This window comes from Microcaecilia unicolor, chromosome 7 (genome assembly GCF_901765095.1).
Source record: "Microcaecilia unicolor chromosome 7, aMicUni1.1, whole genome shotgun sequence".
NCBI classification, from domain to species: Eukaryota; Metazoa; Chordata; class Amphibia; order Gymnophiona; family Siphonopidae; genus Microcaecilia; species Microcaecilia unicolor.
Genome location: NC_044037.1, coordinates 287383930 through 287400872, shown reverse-complemented (window position 1 = coordinate 287400872; position 16943 = coordinate 287383930).

Sequence of the window (16943 nt, the reverse complement as noted above, 5' to 3'; positions counted from 1 at the left end):
CCTCGAACACTATGCCCCTGGATTTCTCCCCAAATGCATGGCTTGTTTGCATTGAATGATACCTGTCAAGCACCTGACCACTCAGCTTTTGAATGATACCACACACAAATGAACCCCATCCCCCAACAAAAAAAGCTATTTACAAACAAAAATTGAGGATTTAACAATACATACAGTCTATAAAAGAGTGACTTAAACGTGGCAATGCAAGAGAACATTTTCCCCCAACAACGTGTTACGACGGGGATTCGGGGGCTCTGAACAATCAGTCAAGAAAGTGTCAAGACAACCTGAGTTAATTTCAGTATAAAGAAAAGCCTCCAATCTGAACTACATTAAGTTGGATTAGGAAACCAGTTCATGACTGAAAACATTGGCTGGCAGGACTCCCAGCTCCTTCCATTCCTAGAACTAATTATGGTGATTAGGTAGTGTTTTCATTTTCCTACCACACCCCCCAGAAAACAGGGTGTTGCAAAAGGCTTGGCATGACAATACTTTTGGTGCATGGATAGAGAGGTATAAAATGAGAAGTGAAGACGGACCCCCTGAAATACATTCTGCCCTGCTAGGCGTCTCTTTCATTAGCATGTATCACTTACATGGAGGGGCCCACATATCAGAAAATGCAAAAATGGGTTAACCATATTGAAACAGAGAAACATGACGGCAGATAAAGGCCATATGACCCATCCAGTCTGCCCATCCTCTGTAACCCCCAATTCTACCTGTTCCTAAGCGATCCCACATGCTTATCCCATGCCTTTTTAAATTCTGGAACAGTCCTCGACTCCACCACCTCCACTGGGAGGCCATTCCACGCCTTCACCACCCTCATTTCCCCTTACGTTCCCGCCCGTAACCTCCGCTCACAGGACAAATCCCTCCTCTCAGTACCCTTCTCCACCACCGCCAACTCCAGGCTCCGCTCATTCTGCCTCGCCTCACCCTATGCTTGGAATAAACTTCCTGAGCCCTTACGCCAAGCCCCCTCCCTACCCATCTTCAAATCTTTGCTCAAAGCCCACCTCTTCAATGTTGCTTTCGGCACCTAACCTTTATACCTTTCAGGAAATCTAGACTGCCCCTATTTGACTGACTGTACATTTGTCCTTTAGATTGTAAGCTCCTTTGAGCAGGGACTGTCCTTCTATGTTAAATTGTACAGCGCTGCATAACCCTAGTAGCGCTTTAGAAATGTCAAGTAGTAGTAGTAGATTCAGTTTTATTTATCGCATCTCCTTCTGCATAGAGGGATCCTTTCACTAAGCATCAGTAAGCCCACTGCAGGCTTGGAGTGGAGGAGTAGCCCAGTGGTTAGTGCAGTGGACTTTGATCCTGGGGAGCTGAGTTCGATTCCCACTGCAGCTCCTTGTGACTCTGGGCAAGTCACTTAACCCTCCATTGCCCCTGGTACAAAATAAGTACCTGAATATATGTAAACCGCTTTGAATGTAGTTGCAAAAACCTCAGAAAGGCGGTATATCAAGTGCCATTTCCCTTTCCCCCTTTCCCTTATGACATCACAATATCAGAAGTGAGCCAAGTATCAGGCAATCAAGCCATTGTGACATCACTGATGAGGTTGGCTCTTATTGGTGGAATGAGTGGAGGAGTAGCCTAGTGGTTAGTGCAGTGGACTTTGATCCTGGGAAACTGAGTTCAATTCCCACTCCAGCTCCTTGTGACTCTGGGCAAGTCACTTAACCCTCCATTGCCCCTGGTACAAAATAAGTACCTGAATATATGTAAACCGCTTTGAATGTAGTTGCAAAATACCACAGAAAGGCAGTATATCAAGTCCCATTTCCCTTCCCAATCCAGAACTACTGCAGAAGCCCAGTGGAAGTTTCCAGCCCTAGTGTGTGCCATTTCTGGCACTAGAAATATTATGCGCTGGAACTTCACCTGCAGTAATTGCTGCCTGGTTACTGCCTGATGAGCACGGGATCATCTCAATGGTAAGGGCTCCCCACCGAAATGGCCATTTCTTTTTCCCAAAAATGGACAGCCTTTTACTCGCTGCGGTAAAAGGGGGCTTCAGTGCATATTGAAAACACGTGTTGACACTAGCAGAGGTCCCCCTTTACCACAGCTTAGTAAAAGGACCCCAGAGTGCATTGTATTGACTGAAAAAACTTAGGGGTCCTTTTTCACATATAAAGGCAGATTTTAGATAGAACGTATAAATCAGAGATGAAATGTCAAATTCTAGTATTATTTTACAAAACGATCTGCGGAGTTAGGGCCATGTGTACATGAATGAATGTGCATGTGACAGAAGCAGCCATTTTACAACTGTTCACATTTAAAATAGCAATAGTCGCAACACAGCAACATACTTGACTAACACGCTTATTTTCGAAAGAGAAGGGCGCCCATCTTTCGACCCAAATCGGGAGATGGGCGCCCTTCTCGCAAGGCCGCCCAAGTCGACATAATCGAAAGCCGATTTTTTTGACACCCTCGCCGGCTTTCCGTCGCGGGGACGACCAAAGTTCACAGGGGCATGTTGCCAGGGTAGTGAAGGCGGGACTGGGGCGTGATTAGTAGATGGGCGTCCTCGGCCGATAATGGAAAAAAGAAGGGCGTCCCTGACGAGCACTTGGCTGACTTTACTTGGTCCGTTTTTTTCATGACCAAGCCGTGAAAAGATGCCCGAACTGAGCAGATGACCACCGGAGGGAATCGGGGATGACCTCCTCTTACTCCCCCAGTGGTCACTAACCCCCTCCCGTCATAAAAAAAGGTTAAAAATACTTTTTTGCCAGCCTCAAATGCCATACTCAGTTCCATCACAGCAGTATACAGGTCCCTGGAGCAGCTGTAGTAGGTGCAGTGTACTTCAGGCAGGTGGACCTGGGGGGGGGGGGGGGTGGGGGGCTCAGCACCCGAGGTAAGGGAGCTATGCACCTGGGAGCAATTTCTGAAGTCCACTGCAGCGCCCCCTAGGGTGCCCGGTTGGTGTCCTGGCATGTCAGGGGGACCAGTGCACTACAAATGCTAGCTCCTCCCACGACCAAATGGCTTGGATTTGGCCGTTTTTGAGATGGACGTCTTTGGTTTCCATTATCAGCGAAAACCAAGGTCGGCCATCTCTAAGGTCGGCCCAAATGTTGAGATTTGGCCATCCCCAATTGTATTATCGAAACGAAAAATGGACGCCCATCTTGTTTCAATAATACGGTCGGGAACGCCCCTTTACGGGGCTGTCCTTAGAGATGGGCGCCCCCATTTGATTATGCCCCTCCACGGGGCCTTTCTAGTAAACCGCGGCAAAAAGTGGCCTGCAGCAGTGCAAGCATGTCTTTTGGACATGCGCCAGGCCAGTTTACCGTGTTCTGGAAAAAGGGCCTTTTTTGAAGGGGCCGGAAAATGGATGTGCAGCAACAAAAAAACCCAGCGCGCGTCCATTTTCGGCCTGAGACCTTACCGCCACCCATCGACTTAGCGGTAAGGACTCAAGCACTACCCAGGCAGTATGCACGCAGCGCGCTCACCCATTACCATTTACTGCTGGGTAAGCGCCACACAGTAGAAAATAGAAAATATTTTTCTACCGCATGTTTTCGGCACCAGCCAAATTCAGAATTACCACCAGGGGCACAAGGTAGCCTGGCGGTAATGCCAATTTGGCGCACACTGGACACGCATAGGCCCTTATACGACTTTCTAAAAGGGCTCCTAAGTGTTGGCGTTTACAGGTGTATGTTGCAATTCTGGATCCTAGCCACAGACTGCCCGATATTCAAAACCTTTTAAATGCCCAGGAGTTGCTTCTAGCTGTTTAATTGGTTTGCCCGAGGCTATCTGGGGACATTCAGTGGCACTTAACTGATTAGTGCTGCTGAATAGTCCCGCTAACCGGCTGTAATAAAAGTGAATTTTAAAGATTGTTTTTCGACTCTGTCTTGACCAACCAGTGCACTCAGGGTCTGTATTGTTGATTAGAAGTAATTCTGTTTAAAAATGATTGTTTAACTTTGATTGTGTGAGAACAAGTTGTTAATGCAGAAGGTAAGACACAGCTCTAATTAACTCTAGGTGCATCCATTTACGCCAAGTAAATCTTGGTGTAAATACCAGTGCTTAAGTTAGGCACGGAGCAAGTGTATTCTCTAACCCTGCGCATAGATTTTTGGAATGTCCACAGCCTGCCCATTCCATACCCATGGCCACACCCCTTTTTTAGCAGCATGCATTAGAATTTAGGCGACACTTTACAGAATATGCCTAGTAAATTGTGCGTGTAAATTCTAATTAATACCAATTAGTTCAACAATTGATTGTTATAAGTGGCAATTGTCAGCGCTGATTGGCTTAAGTAATTAAATTGTGTGGACGTCTTATCTTCCGCCTGGACCGGTACACTCATATCACCTCTCTCCTCAGGTCACTTCACTGGCTTCCGATCAGGTACCGCATACAGCTTACGCTTCTCCTATTAACCTACAAATGCACTCGATCTACAGCCCCTCCCTACCTCTCTACCCTCATCTCCCCTTACATTCCTACCTGTAACCTCCGTTCTCAAGACAAATCCCTCCTTTCAGTACCCTTCTCCACCACCGCCAACTCCAGGCTCCGCCCTTTCTGCCTCGCCTCACCCCATGCCTGGAATAAACTCCCTGAGCCCATACGCCAGGCCCCCTCCCTGCCCATCTTCAAAGCCTTGCTCAAAGCCCACCTCTTCAATGTCACCTTCGGCACCTAACCACCATACCTCTATTCAAGAAATCTAGACTGCCCCAACTTGACATTTCGCCCATTAGATTGTAAGCTCCTTGGAGCAGGGACTGTCCTTTTTGTTAATCTGTACAGCGCTGCGTAACCCTAGTAGCGCTCTAGAAATGTTAAGTAGTAGTAGTAGTAATACGACTGGATTTGCGTGCTCAATTTCTGTCACGCTATATAGAATCTGGGGGATAATAGGCAACAATCCAAGTGATGCTGCCCATTTTTTCAACGTGTTTCTGACTTATGCCGTTCCCACTAGATATGTCAAATTTCAAGTTTCAAGTTTGTTTACAAGCTTCATATACCACCTAAGAGAAATTCTATCAAGGTGATTTATAGCACAAATCAACAATTAATAGTGACAAGGGATAAGAAACTACAATAACGACAGGAAATAAAAAAGATAGTAAGCTTGGAACAGGAGTCGCCAATTACAGCAAGGAGGAACGCTACGATGTGGGCGGGCAACGGAGCATGGCGAGAACCAAAGGCCAAAGTAAACAAGTGGGCTTTCAGTTGAGATTTGAAAGTAGGCAGAGTAGTCTCCAATAGAAAGGCTAGAGGTGCAGCGTTCCATAAAAAGGGGCCCATTACACTGAATATATGGGAGTAGACTGAAGAAAGATGGATATGACGAAGAGAGGGGGGACTTGCAAGAGATGTTCTTGAGAGGAGTGAAGTCATTCACCTGTTTCCTTACATGTGTTTCACAAAAGGTTCCACATTCAGCAGAATCTTTTGTAAAATACACAGGAACATGTGAATATCCTGAGTTGGATGTCCCCTTTCCCACATCCTAATCAAAATGGCCTCCATATTGCATACAGTAGACACTATGGTGATCGTTTTCAAAGTAGATGGACATCTCAAAATGCCTTAAAAATGTCCAAATCCCTGCTAAAAACATTCAAATCCCAACTTTGGAATGTCAGATTTTGGATGTTTCACTCTACAGGTTGTCCAAATAGGAAGGGGTTGCGATGTGGATGTGTTTTTGGACAGGAATAGGGAGGGCCCAAAATTAGGACATCCCAACAGTGATTCTCGAAAGGGAAGAAACGTCCATGTCTAAAAAAGAAGAATGTTTTTATCTAGAACTGCTTTAGTCATGCCCAAGTTACAAAAGGTGCTCTGATTGAGCAGCTGACCACTAGAAGGATTAAGCCATGGCCCCTCCTTAATCCCCCAGTGGTTGCTGTCTCCCTCCTTCTCCCCTGAAAGTGAAATCGGAAAAGAAAACCAGCCTCAATTTTATTTATTTATTTATTGCATTTGTATCCCACATTTTCCCACCTTTTTGCGGGTTCAGTGTGGCTTACTTACAATATGATATAAATGATGGAAATACAATTTGTTACAACTTGGTTATGGATTACATTGTGTAGATTTAAGCGAGACAGTCAAGTAACGTTAAGGAGTATAACAATGGAACACAGACATTGAAACATTGGAAGGGGACAATGGGAGGCTTAAAGGGCAATATTAAGGCATGAAGACATATGGTATACATATTTCTCTGAGTGGAGGTATGAGTGACAATGTCAGCTGCAGGTATTATACCCAGTACGTTTTTACTAGCAAAAAAGGTGCCGGTACTCAAATGCTAGGCCACCCTTCAGGAGTGAGGTGATCACTGAGGGATCCAGCCCACAATAGCCAGGCCCCCTGCAACCAGTCACAGAACCTATGGCAAGGCAGAATTGGTGTGTAGAACCTAAGCTCTTTCATTAAAACTTGGGGATCATGGGTCAATTTTAGCATACAATGGAAAAGGTGCTGGTACTCAGTACCCCCAAGTACCCTAAAAAAAGCCCTGATTATACCATTCTGAACCAAATAGCAAGCAGATCATAGGAGTAGCCTAGTGGGTAGTGCAGTGGATTGTAAACCAAGGGACACCGATTCAAATCCCATTGTAACTCTTTTTCTTTCTGGGGCTCCTTCCAGGAACGTAAAAATACTTACTGTACCTAAAGATATGACACCTGCAAACCTGAAGGCTATTGAGGTGGTGTATATTCCGGTACAGTAGGTATTTTTTAGGTCTTGGAGGGATCGAAAGAAAAGAGTTGTAGTGGGGTTTGAACCTGGGTCCCTTGGTTTATAGGCAACTGTACTAACCACTAGGCTACTCCTCTGTTCTACAAGGAGATCTGTATTTCAGTTTTCTAAGATTGCTGACAGACAAACGTCTCTGTGCCTTGTTTTCCCCTATTTATAATTTAAATGTTTCAGTTTGTAAAATGGTTGTTCAGGATGGATATCTCCAGCGTAAGAGTGTCCTTCTCGTGTATTTTCGAACAGAAAATCTAGACATATTTCCTGCTTGAGAATAGCTGGGAGATGAACGGGGGTTTTTTTTTTTTTGCATTATGGGAAGCAGTGGCATAGCTACGTGGGGCCACAGGGGCCTGGGCCCCCATAGATTTGGCCCTGGACCTCCTTGCCGACAACCCTCTTGACCCCCCCTCCCACCGCCAACCCGCTGTCGCCTACCTTTGCTGGCGGGGGACCCCAACCCCTGCCAGCCGAGGTCCTCTTCTTCCAGCGCAAGGCTTCGTTCTGTTTCTGAGTCTGACGTCCTGCACATACAGCGACGGCGGCAGGAGGGGGTCGAGAGGGGCGTTGGCGGAGGGGGTCAAAGTTGGTGGTGGTGGTGGCAGCGGCGGCAGGGGGGTCGGCGGCACCGGGGGGGGGACTAAAATGTGCCCCCTCACCTCGGGCTCTGGACCCCCCGCCCGCCGAAGTCTGGCTACGCCTCTGATGGGCAGGACACCTCAATTTGGCATTGTGGGCAGGACGTTTTCAAAACTGCCTCTCCACATTGTCCTGCTGCCAACTTTTATGTGTGTGTATGCTGGAGCAATTTTGTAGGATCCTAGTAGAGTCCTTAAAATTATAAACGTTCAAGTTGGTTACAAAATTTACCCCATAGGTAAGATCATTGCTCCTGAAAAAAAAATTGTAAACACTTTTTGTATAAGAAAAGAACAGTCTGTAAACATGTAACATGATTTATTAAAAAAAGCATTAGAAAATAAAGGTATTTATTTACCTTCTGCCCATTATACTTTATCAGGTTGTATACTTGTGCTTTCTACACAGTTTTCCTATATCAAAAGACTTTTTAACATTTTTAAGAACCGAATATTTAGATATTGTATGTGTGTGGGAGCAGGTAGGCGTGTGTAATAACGAGGTATGTTTACACCACACCTATCAGGTACTTCATTTTTACTGTGTCTTTATATTACAGGTATATTGGACATTGGTTGTTGTTTTTTTTATCTTCTAGGGATACCTGTTCATTGATATTACTTTGGAAAATTAATCAGTGACAGATTCTTGCATAGTTTCATCAGAAGCCACAAAGTACAGTTACATCAGGAGGAGTATATAATCACCTGCATTCAGCCCTGCCCTCTCTCCCTCTTTAGAAGGACGACTTTCTATTGTTTTAGACTGAAATAAAGGTCAAGAATGTATAAGGTGATGGAGTAACTAGTGAGGTAATTAAATTTGCTGATGACACAAAGTTATTCAAAGTCGTTAACTCGCGACAGGATTGTGAAAAATTACAGAAGGACCTCGCGAGACTGGAAGACTGGGCGGCTAAATGGCAGATGACGTTTAATGTGAGCAAGCGCAAGGTGATGCATGTGGGAAAAAAAGAACCCGAATTATAGCTACGTCATGCAAGGTTCCACGTTAGGAGTTACGGACCAAGAAAGGGATCTGGGTGTCGTCGTCGATAACACACTGAAACCTTCTGCTCAGTGTGCTGCTGCGGCTAGGAAAGCGAATAGAATGTTGGGTATTATTAGGAAAGGTATGGAAAACAGGTGTGAGGATGTTATAATGCCGTTGTATCGCTCCATGGTGCGACCGCACCTTGAGTATTGTGTTCAATTCTGGTCGCCGCATCTCAAGAAAGATATAGTAGAATTGGAAAAGGTGCCGCGAAGGGCGACTAAAATGATAGCGGGGATGGGACGACTTCCCTATGAAGAAAGACTAAGGAGGCTAGGGCTTTTCAGCTTGGAGAAGAGACGGCTGAGGGGAGACATGATAGAGGCATATAAAATAATGAGTGGAGTGGAGCAGGTGGATGTGAAGCGTCTGTTCACGCTTTCCAAAAATACTAGGACTAGGGGGCATGCGATGAAACTACAGTGTAGTAAATTTAAAACAAATCGGAGAAAACCATACGCTTTTGTGCAACTGTCGGCCTTCCCCCCCCCCCCCCCCCCCCCCCGTTCCTAGTTTAAAAGCTGCTCTATCTCTTTTTTAAATGTTGAAATTAGTACTTGAACTGGGGTCCCTGTTTGATGCTCCATCCTTTGCAGAGTTTTTCATATAAAGGCTGGACTTTTTTGTGAGATTTCATGCAAATACACTTGGCAGATGTTGGTTCCGTTCTTCTGAAAAAAAAACTGCAGTATGTCTATCACCAAACTCATCCTAAATAAACTGCCACATGCAGTGACTTGCACTTCTTTCAGTAATAAACAACTACTACTACTACTTAACATTTCTAGAGCGCTACTAGGGTTACGCAGCGCTGTACAATTTAACATAGAGGGACGGTCCCTGCTCAAAGAGCTTACAATCTAATAGATAAGAGTGAGACAAATATAGGACAATCAAGCCATTGTGACATCACTGATGAGGCTGGCTCTCAGGCATTGGTGGAATGAGGCATTATGACATCACAATCTCAGCTCTGGTTAAATCACTGCTATATGTAATACTACTACTTAACATTTCTAGAGCGCTACTAGGGTTACGCAGCGCTGTACAATTTAACATAGAGGGACGGTCCCTGCTCAAGGAGCTTACAATCTAAGAGACAAGTGAACAGACAGTCCGATAGGGGCGGTCAAATGTATGTACGTGGAATATTTTTCATCTTCGGTTCTACGCTACAAATGACCTCATCCTTCTTAAACCAAGGTCATTGACAAGATGATGCCACCAAATTCATGCTTAACCCTCGCCAAGAAATAAAGTTCAGCCCAATCAATCCAGCGGCAGGAAATACCGAGGGGTGGATTTCACCGACACAATAAAGCTTTTCAAACTGGCGTTGAAAATGCTGTCTAAACTCTTTCTGATGTGAATATTACCTTTTGTTTCATGCTGGAGTTCCTTAAATATTGTATATTGTGATAACAATGTAAAATTTTGAACAAAAAACGCTCTACAGAAAAAAACGAATAAAGCCCAAATCAAATTCTGAGCACTTCTAATCATTTCGCCTTTCTGTGCAGTGCCAACTCAAGCCTTGTGTTCCACCTAGAAATCTCATGCTGATCTTTAACTTTTGACACCATTTCAGGGGCAAGTTAAAACGTAACTAGGTCATTGTTTAATTAGCAGTTCAGTACATTTCAGGCCTTAGGCTCTTTTAAGGTTTCCCCAATTAAAATAATAACAAAGGAACCCATTAAACCACTGCCTGAACACAAGCAAGACTTGGAGCGGATTCAGACACTGCTGCGCTGAAAAGACTTAGGTGCTGATATACTAAAGTGTTTCTCTTTTGTGGTAATGGGGAAAAAATTCGTACATCTTGCCCCTAATCATGCTTCTGGTTGTGATGTCATTTCTGTGATGCATCTAGGACTGGATTTAATAACGTTTACAGTTGAGGCTTCAAATACTAGGCTGCAGTAAGATATCACACAGTAATTGCAGTCAAATGAAAAAGTAGGTACTGCAAAACATCTGCACGATGGGGTTGATATTCCGTCGGTGGAAGTGACACAATGTGACAAGACGATGGCTGTAGCCAGAAGGATGCTAGGCTGCTTGGAGAGAGAGACATATCCAAAACCTGTCGTTTCTTTATCTACAATATTAGCAAAATTCGCCCCTTACTTTCTGAATACATAGTAACGTGAGTAACATAGTAGGTGACGGCAGAAAAAGACCTGCACGGTCCATCCAGTCTGCCCAACAAGATAACTCATATGTGCTACTTTTTGTGTATACCTTACCTTGATTTGTATCTGTCTTTTTCAGGGCACAGACCGTAGAAGTCTGCCCAGCACTAGCCCCACCTCCCAACCACCAGCCCCTTGATTTGTATCTGTCATTTTCAGGGCACAGACCATATAAGTCTGCCCAGCACTAGCCCCGCCTCCCAACCATCAGCCCCTTGATTTGTATCTGTCTTTTTCAGGGCACAGACCGTATAAGTCTGCCCAGCACTAACCCCGCCTCCCAACCACCAGCCCCTTGATTTGTATCTGTCTTTTTCAGGGCACAGACCATATAAGTCTGCCCAGCACTAACCCCGCCTCCCAACCACCAGCCCCGCCTCTGCCATCCAATCTCCGCTAAGCTCCTGAGATTACGCTACCAGAACCCTTATCCACACCCTTGTCACCTCTCGCTTGGACTATTGCAATTTACTTCTCACTGGTCTTCCGCTCAGCCATCTCTCTCCTCTCCAATCTGTCCAAAATTCTGCGGCATGACTTATTTTCCGCCAGAATCTTTATACCCACACTAGCCCACTCCTCAAGTCACTTTACTGGCTCCCTGTCCGCTTCCACATTCAGTTTAAACTTCTCGTACTGACCTTTAAATGCATCCACTCTGCAGCCCCCCATTACCTCTCCACTCTCATCTCTCCCTACATTCCTCCCCATGAACTCCGCTCACTGGACAAATCTCTCTTGTCGTCCTCCTTCTCCTCCACTGCTAATTCCAGGCTTCGCTCCTCTTCTCTCGCGGCACCTTATGCCTGGAATAGACTTCCTGGACCTATACGTCTATCTCCATCTCTACCTGTTTTCAAATCTATGCTGAAAACCCACCTTTTCACTGCTGCTTTTTAGCTCCCATTACTTCCCTCACCCGTAACAGTCATGTCTGTCTGTATTATTTAGATTGTAAGCTCTTTAGAGCAGGGACTGTCTCTTTGTATCAGGTGTTCAGCGCTGTGTGCGTCTGGTATTGCTATACAAATGCTAATAATAATAATAACATCCAGTAGAAGAAAGGAAGTGTTAATGCCTCTGTACAACTCATTGGTGAGGCCCCATTTGAAGTATTATGCTCAATGTTGGAGACTGTGTCTCGCTAAGACATCAAAAGACAAGTTCAGAGGAAGACTACAGTAATGATATGGGGCTTGTGTCAAAAGATGTATGAGAAAAGACTTGAAGACCTCAATACCCTAGAGGAAAGGAAGGAATATGATCATTATTCCCTCTAAGCTGAGCGAGAGTCCTCCACCTACAGTCCTGCCAGTGAGTGGTGCTGTTTCATTATCACATTTTCAATAGTGAGGAACAGACAAGCTCTGCAGGACTCCAGAGAGCCTGCTTGTTCCTAGTGTTTGAAAACACAATATTGAAATACCACCCCCACCCCCACTGGCAGTAAAGCAGTTGGAGGATTTCAGGGCTCTGTTCTTTCCTGGTTTTCTTCTTATCTCTACCAGTGTACTTTTAGTGTATACTCTGGTGGATCCTCCTGTACTTCTATCCCACTGTTAGTTAGTGTACCTCAGGGATTTGTCCTGGGACCTCTGCTTTTCTCCATCTATACTTCTTCCCTTGGTGCTCTGATCTCATCCCATGGTTTTCAGTATCATCTTTACGCTGACAACTCCCAGATCTACCTCTCCACACCAGAAATCTCAGCAGGTATCCAGGCCAAAGTATCTGCCTGCCTGTCTGACATTGCTGCCTGGATGTCTCACCGCCATCTGAAACTAAACATGACCAAGACTGAACTTCTTATCTTTCCCCCTAAACCAACCTCTCCTCTTCCCCCATTCTCTATTTCTGTGGATAATACTCTCATCCTTCCTGTCTCATTGGCTCGTAACCTTGGGGTCATCTTCGACTCCTCCCTCTCCTTTTCTGCACATATTCAACAGACTGCTAAAACCTGTCGTTTCTTTCTCTATAATATGACCAAAATTCTCTCTTTCCTTTTTGAGCACACTACCAGAACCCTCATCCACACTCTTATCACCTCTCGCATAGACTATTGCAACTTGCTTCTCACAGGTCTCCCACTTAGCCATCTCCCTCCTCTTCAATCTGTTCAAAATTCTGCTGTACGACTAATATTTCGCCAATGTCACTATGCTCATTTTAGCCCTCTCCTCAAGTCACTTCACCGGCTTCCTATCCGTTTCCGCATACAGTTCAAACTCCTCTTATTGACCTATAAGTGCATTCACTCTGCAGCTCCTCAGTACCTCTCCACTCTCATCTCTCCCTACATTCCTCCCCGGGAACTCCATTCACTGGGTAAATCTCTCTTATCGGCACCCTTCTCCTCCACTGCTAACTCCAGACTCCGTTCCTTTTATCTTGCTGCACCATATGCCTGGAATAGACTTCCTGAGCCGGTACGTCAAGCTCCATCTCTGGCCGCCTTCAAATCTCAGATAAAAGCCCACCTTTTTAATGCTGCTTTTAACTTCTAACCCTTATTCACTTGTTCAGAACCCTTATTTTATCATCCTCACTTTAATATTCCCTTATCTCTTATTTGTCCTGTTTGTCTGTCCTAATTAGATTGTAAGCTCTGTCGAGCAGGGACTGTCTCTTCATGTTCAAGTGTACAGCGCTGCGTAGGTCTAGTAGCGCTATAGAAATGATGTGTGTGTGAGTAGTAGTAGGATCTCCGCTCAGCTTAGAGGGAACAGGAGATATGATACAGACATTTAAATACTAAAAAGGTATCAGGGAAGTGGTAGAACTAGAGATCATGAGTTGCAGGGTGGTAGACTTAGAAGCAATGTCAGGAAATACTTTTTCATGGAAAGGATGGTGGATGCCTGGAATTCCCTCCCGTGGGAGATTGTGAAGACAAAAACAGTAATGGAATTGAAGAATGCATGGGATAAACACAGAGGATCACTCTACAGCTAAAGCAAAACTTAAATGGCCTCATAACTGAAGTGAGCTTTGACATCAGCTTTAGAGGTTGGGAAGTATGACCAATGCTGGGCAGACTTCTACAGCCTGGGTCCCATAAATGGCATAAGCAGATCAGGATCAAGGCTGGAATGGGCTTCGACAGCAACTCCAGTAGTTGCAAAGTAGAACCAGTACCGCAGACCTCTACAGTCTGAGCCCTCAAATTGGCAGAGAGAGAGACAGACATTAATTATACCAGTGTTTAATCATGAAGAAGTTTAATCAGGAAATCTAGACTGCCCCAACTTGACATTTCGTTCTTTAGATTGTAAGCTCCTTTGAGCAGGGACTGTCCTTCTTTGCTAAACTGTACAGCGCTGCGTAACCCTAGAAATGTTAAGTAGTAGTAGTAGTATTACATATAGCAGTGATTTAACCAGAGCTGAGATTGTGATGTCATAATGCCTCATTCCACCAATGCCTGAGAGCCAACCTCATCAGTGATGTCACAATGGCTTGATTGTCCTATATTTGTCTCACTCTTATCTATTAGATTGTAAGCTCCTTTGAGCAGGGACTGTCCTTCTTTGCTAAACTGTACAGCGCTGCGTAACCCTAGTAGCGCTCTAGAAATGTTAAGTAGTAGTAGTAGTAGTAGTATTACATATAGCAGTGATTTAACCAGAGCTGAGATTGTGATGTCATAATGCCTCATTCCACCAATGCCTGAGAGCCAACCTCATCAGTGATGTCACAATGGCTTGATTGTCCTATATTTGTCTCACTCTTATCTATTAGATTGTAAGCTCCTTTGAGCAGGGACTGTCCTTCTTTGCTAAACTGTACAGCGCTGCGTAACCCTAGTAGCGCTCTAGAAATGTTAAGTAGTAGTAGTAGTAGTAGTATTACATATAGCAGTGATTTAACCAGAGCTGAGATTGTGATGTCATAATGCCTCATTCCACCAATGCCTAAGAGCCAACCTCATCAGTGATGTCACAATGGCTTGATTGTCCTATATTTGTCTCACTCTTATCTATTAGATTGTAAGCTCCTTTGAGCAGGGACTGTCCTTCTTTGCTAAACTGTACAGCGCTGCGTAACCCTAGTAGCGCTCTAGAAATGTTAAGTAGTAGTAGTAGTAGTAAGTAGTAAGAAGTGGAACCTGTGCAGAATGTCAGATTCAACTCTGGCCACCTTCTTGGGCAGACTGTGTGAACCGTACAGGTCTTTATCTGCCGACATTTACTACATTACCATAGCAGGCGAGATTTATTATTTTAATTCACACATCATTTTGTAGAGCTCTCCAGCTGAAATACTGTCTCAAGACCAAGAAGCCGTGAACAGAAAAAGTGGGAGGTTGACCACGGGTGCCAAAGACTGGAGAGATGAACTTGGAAGTAAAAAATCGTTTATTTAAAAAAAGACTCGACACAAACGTTGTGTTTTGGCCGCTAGGCCTGCATCAGGAGTCTGTAGAGACAGAAAACGCTCAGAGTCCATCTTCACTGACACAATCTTTTTCAACTAAAGGTCTTTTTTAAAGACCATTATCCAACTCACCACGTCAAGAGATTGGATGTTACTCTATGTATACAGATTATTCTGTATTTCACCACATCAGGGTATTGGATGTTTTCTGTCTATACAGACTCCTGATGCAGGCCTAGCGGCCAAAACACAATGTTTGTGTCAAGTCTTTTTTAAATAAATGATTTTTTACTTCCAAGTTCATCTCTCCATTCTTTGGTACCCATGGTCAACCTCCCACTTTTTCTTTTTTTCTCTTCACAACTTTGTGGTTTCTTGTGGGACGTTCACATTCTAGTTCTCTGCTTTGGCAGATTCTCCTCAAGACAAGAAACCTACATGAGCTGGGCCAGCTCCATCAGTGTCTTAGATGTAAGATGCCTGGTACCTCCACCTAAGGTAAAAGGGTTTTAGCAGGTAAGATTTTCCTCCCTTTTCCCCAGGAAAACTCCAACAAACACTTCTGTGAATTTAACTCTCTTAAGATTTTCCACTCCTTAGTCATACGTGACCTGCACTCATGACAGGTTTCACAGAAGGTCTCCTTCTGAGCAGAAATATCCTTCCTTCATTCTTTACTCTCTCCGCAGGAAAGCTCCTCCTCTTCCTCCCAATCATAAGTTGCAATAGAGAAGAGAAAAAGATACTTTTCACTGACTGCCTGTCTTCAGCATATAGACATTCCTCATCAAACCAAAATGCCAGTCTGTTTAACACATAAAACATGTCCTATTGAACACCTCTTTACAGAAGGGTTTCACCACCGTGAATATGCATGAGATTTGATTTGCATATACTGCTTCCATTGAATGCAGATAGATCTCGTACATGTTCATTGTGGAAATCTTGAGGACCCAAAGGGTTGTGGCCCTCGGGGGCTGTGGTTGCCCACACCTGTGCTAGCACGACTGGCAGAAACAGGTAACAATGGGATAGTACTTAACCTGGTTCAGATCCTATCGACCAGATAGGCAACAGTCCATACTGCTGGGCAGCACCTTATCGCCACCTTGGGCACTGGCTTGTAGGGTACCACAGGGATCCATATTGTCACCTATTTTGTTTACTGTCAACCTCAAACCACTAGCCAAGCTGATGTGATTGGTGGATCTGTATCTACATGGATGATGTGGAGTCACTCACACTCTCTGAACCAGACTAAAACACACAGCCTTGAATAAACTGGCAGCCTCATAGCAATCTAAGAATGGGCTAAAAACAACAAACGTTGCCTGAACTCAAGTAAAACTGAACTCTTATGGGTCCATAATACCTGACGTCAGAATCCTTTGTGGCAGAGCCGGTGGTGGGAGGCGGGGGCTGGTGGTTGGGAGGCGAGGATAATGCTGGGCAGACTTATACGGTCTGTTCCAGAGCCGGTGGTTGGGAGGCGGGGATAGTGCTGGGCAGACTTATACGGTCTGTGCCCTGAAAATGACAGATACAAATCAAGGTAAGGTATACTCAAAAAGTAGCACATATGAGTTTATCTTGTTGGGCAGACTGGATGGACCGTGCAGGTCTTTTTCTGCCGACATCTACTATGTTACTTATGTTACTATCTACCTTATAATTGAAAGAGAAAAACGCCTATATTGTGACCCAAATCGGGAGATAGACGTTTATCTCACAAAAACGAATAAAGCGGTATAATGGAAAGCCGATTTTGGACGTTTTCAACTGCACTCCATCGCGGAAGCGTACAAAGTTGACGGGTGTGTGTCGGAGGCGTGGCGAAGGTGGAACTGGGGCGTGGTTATCGGCCAAGGAGAGATGGGTGCCTTT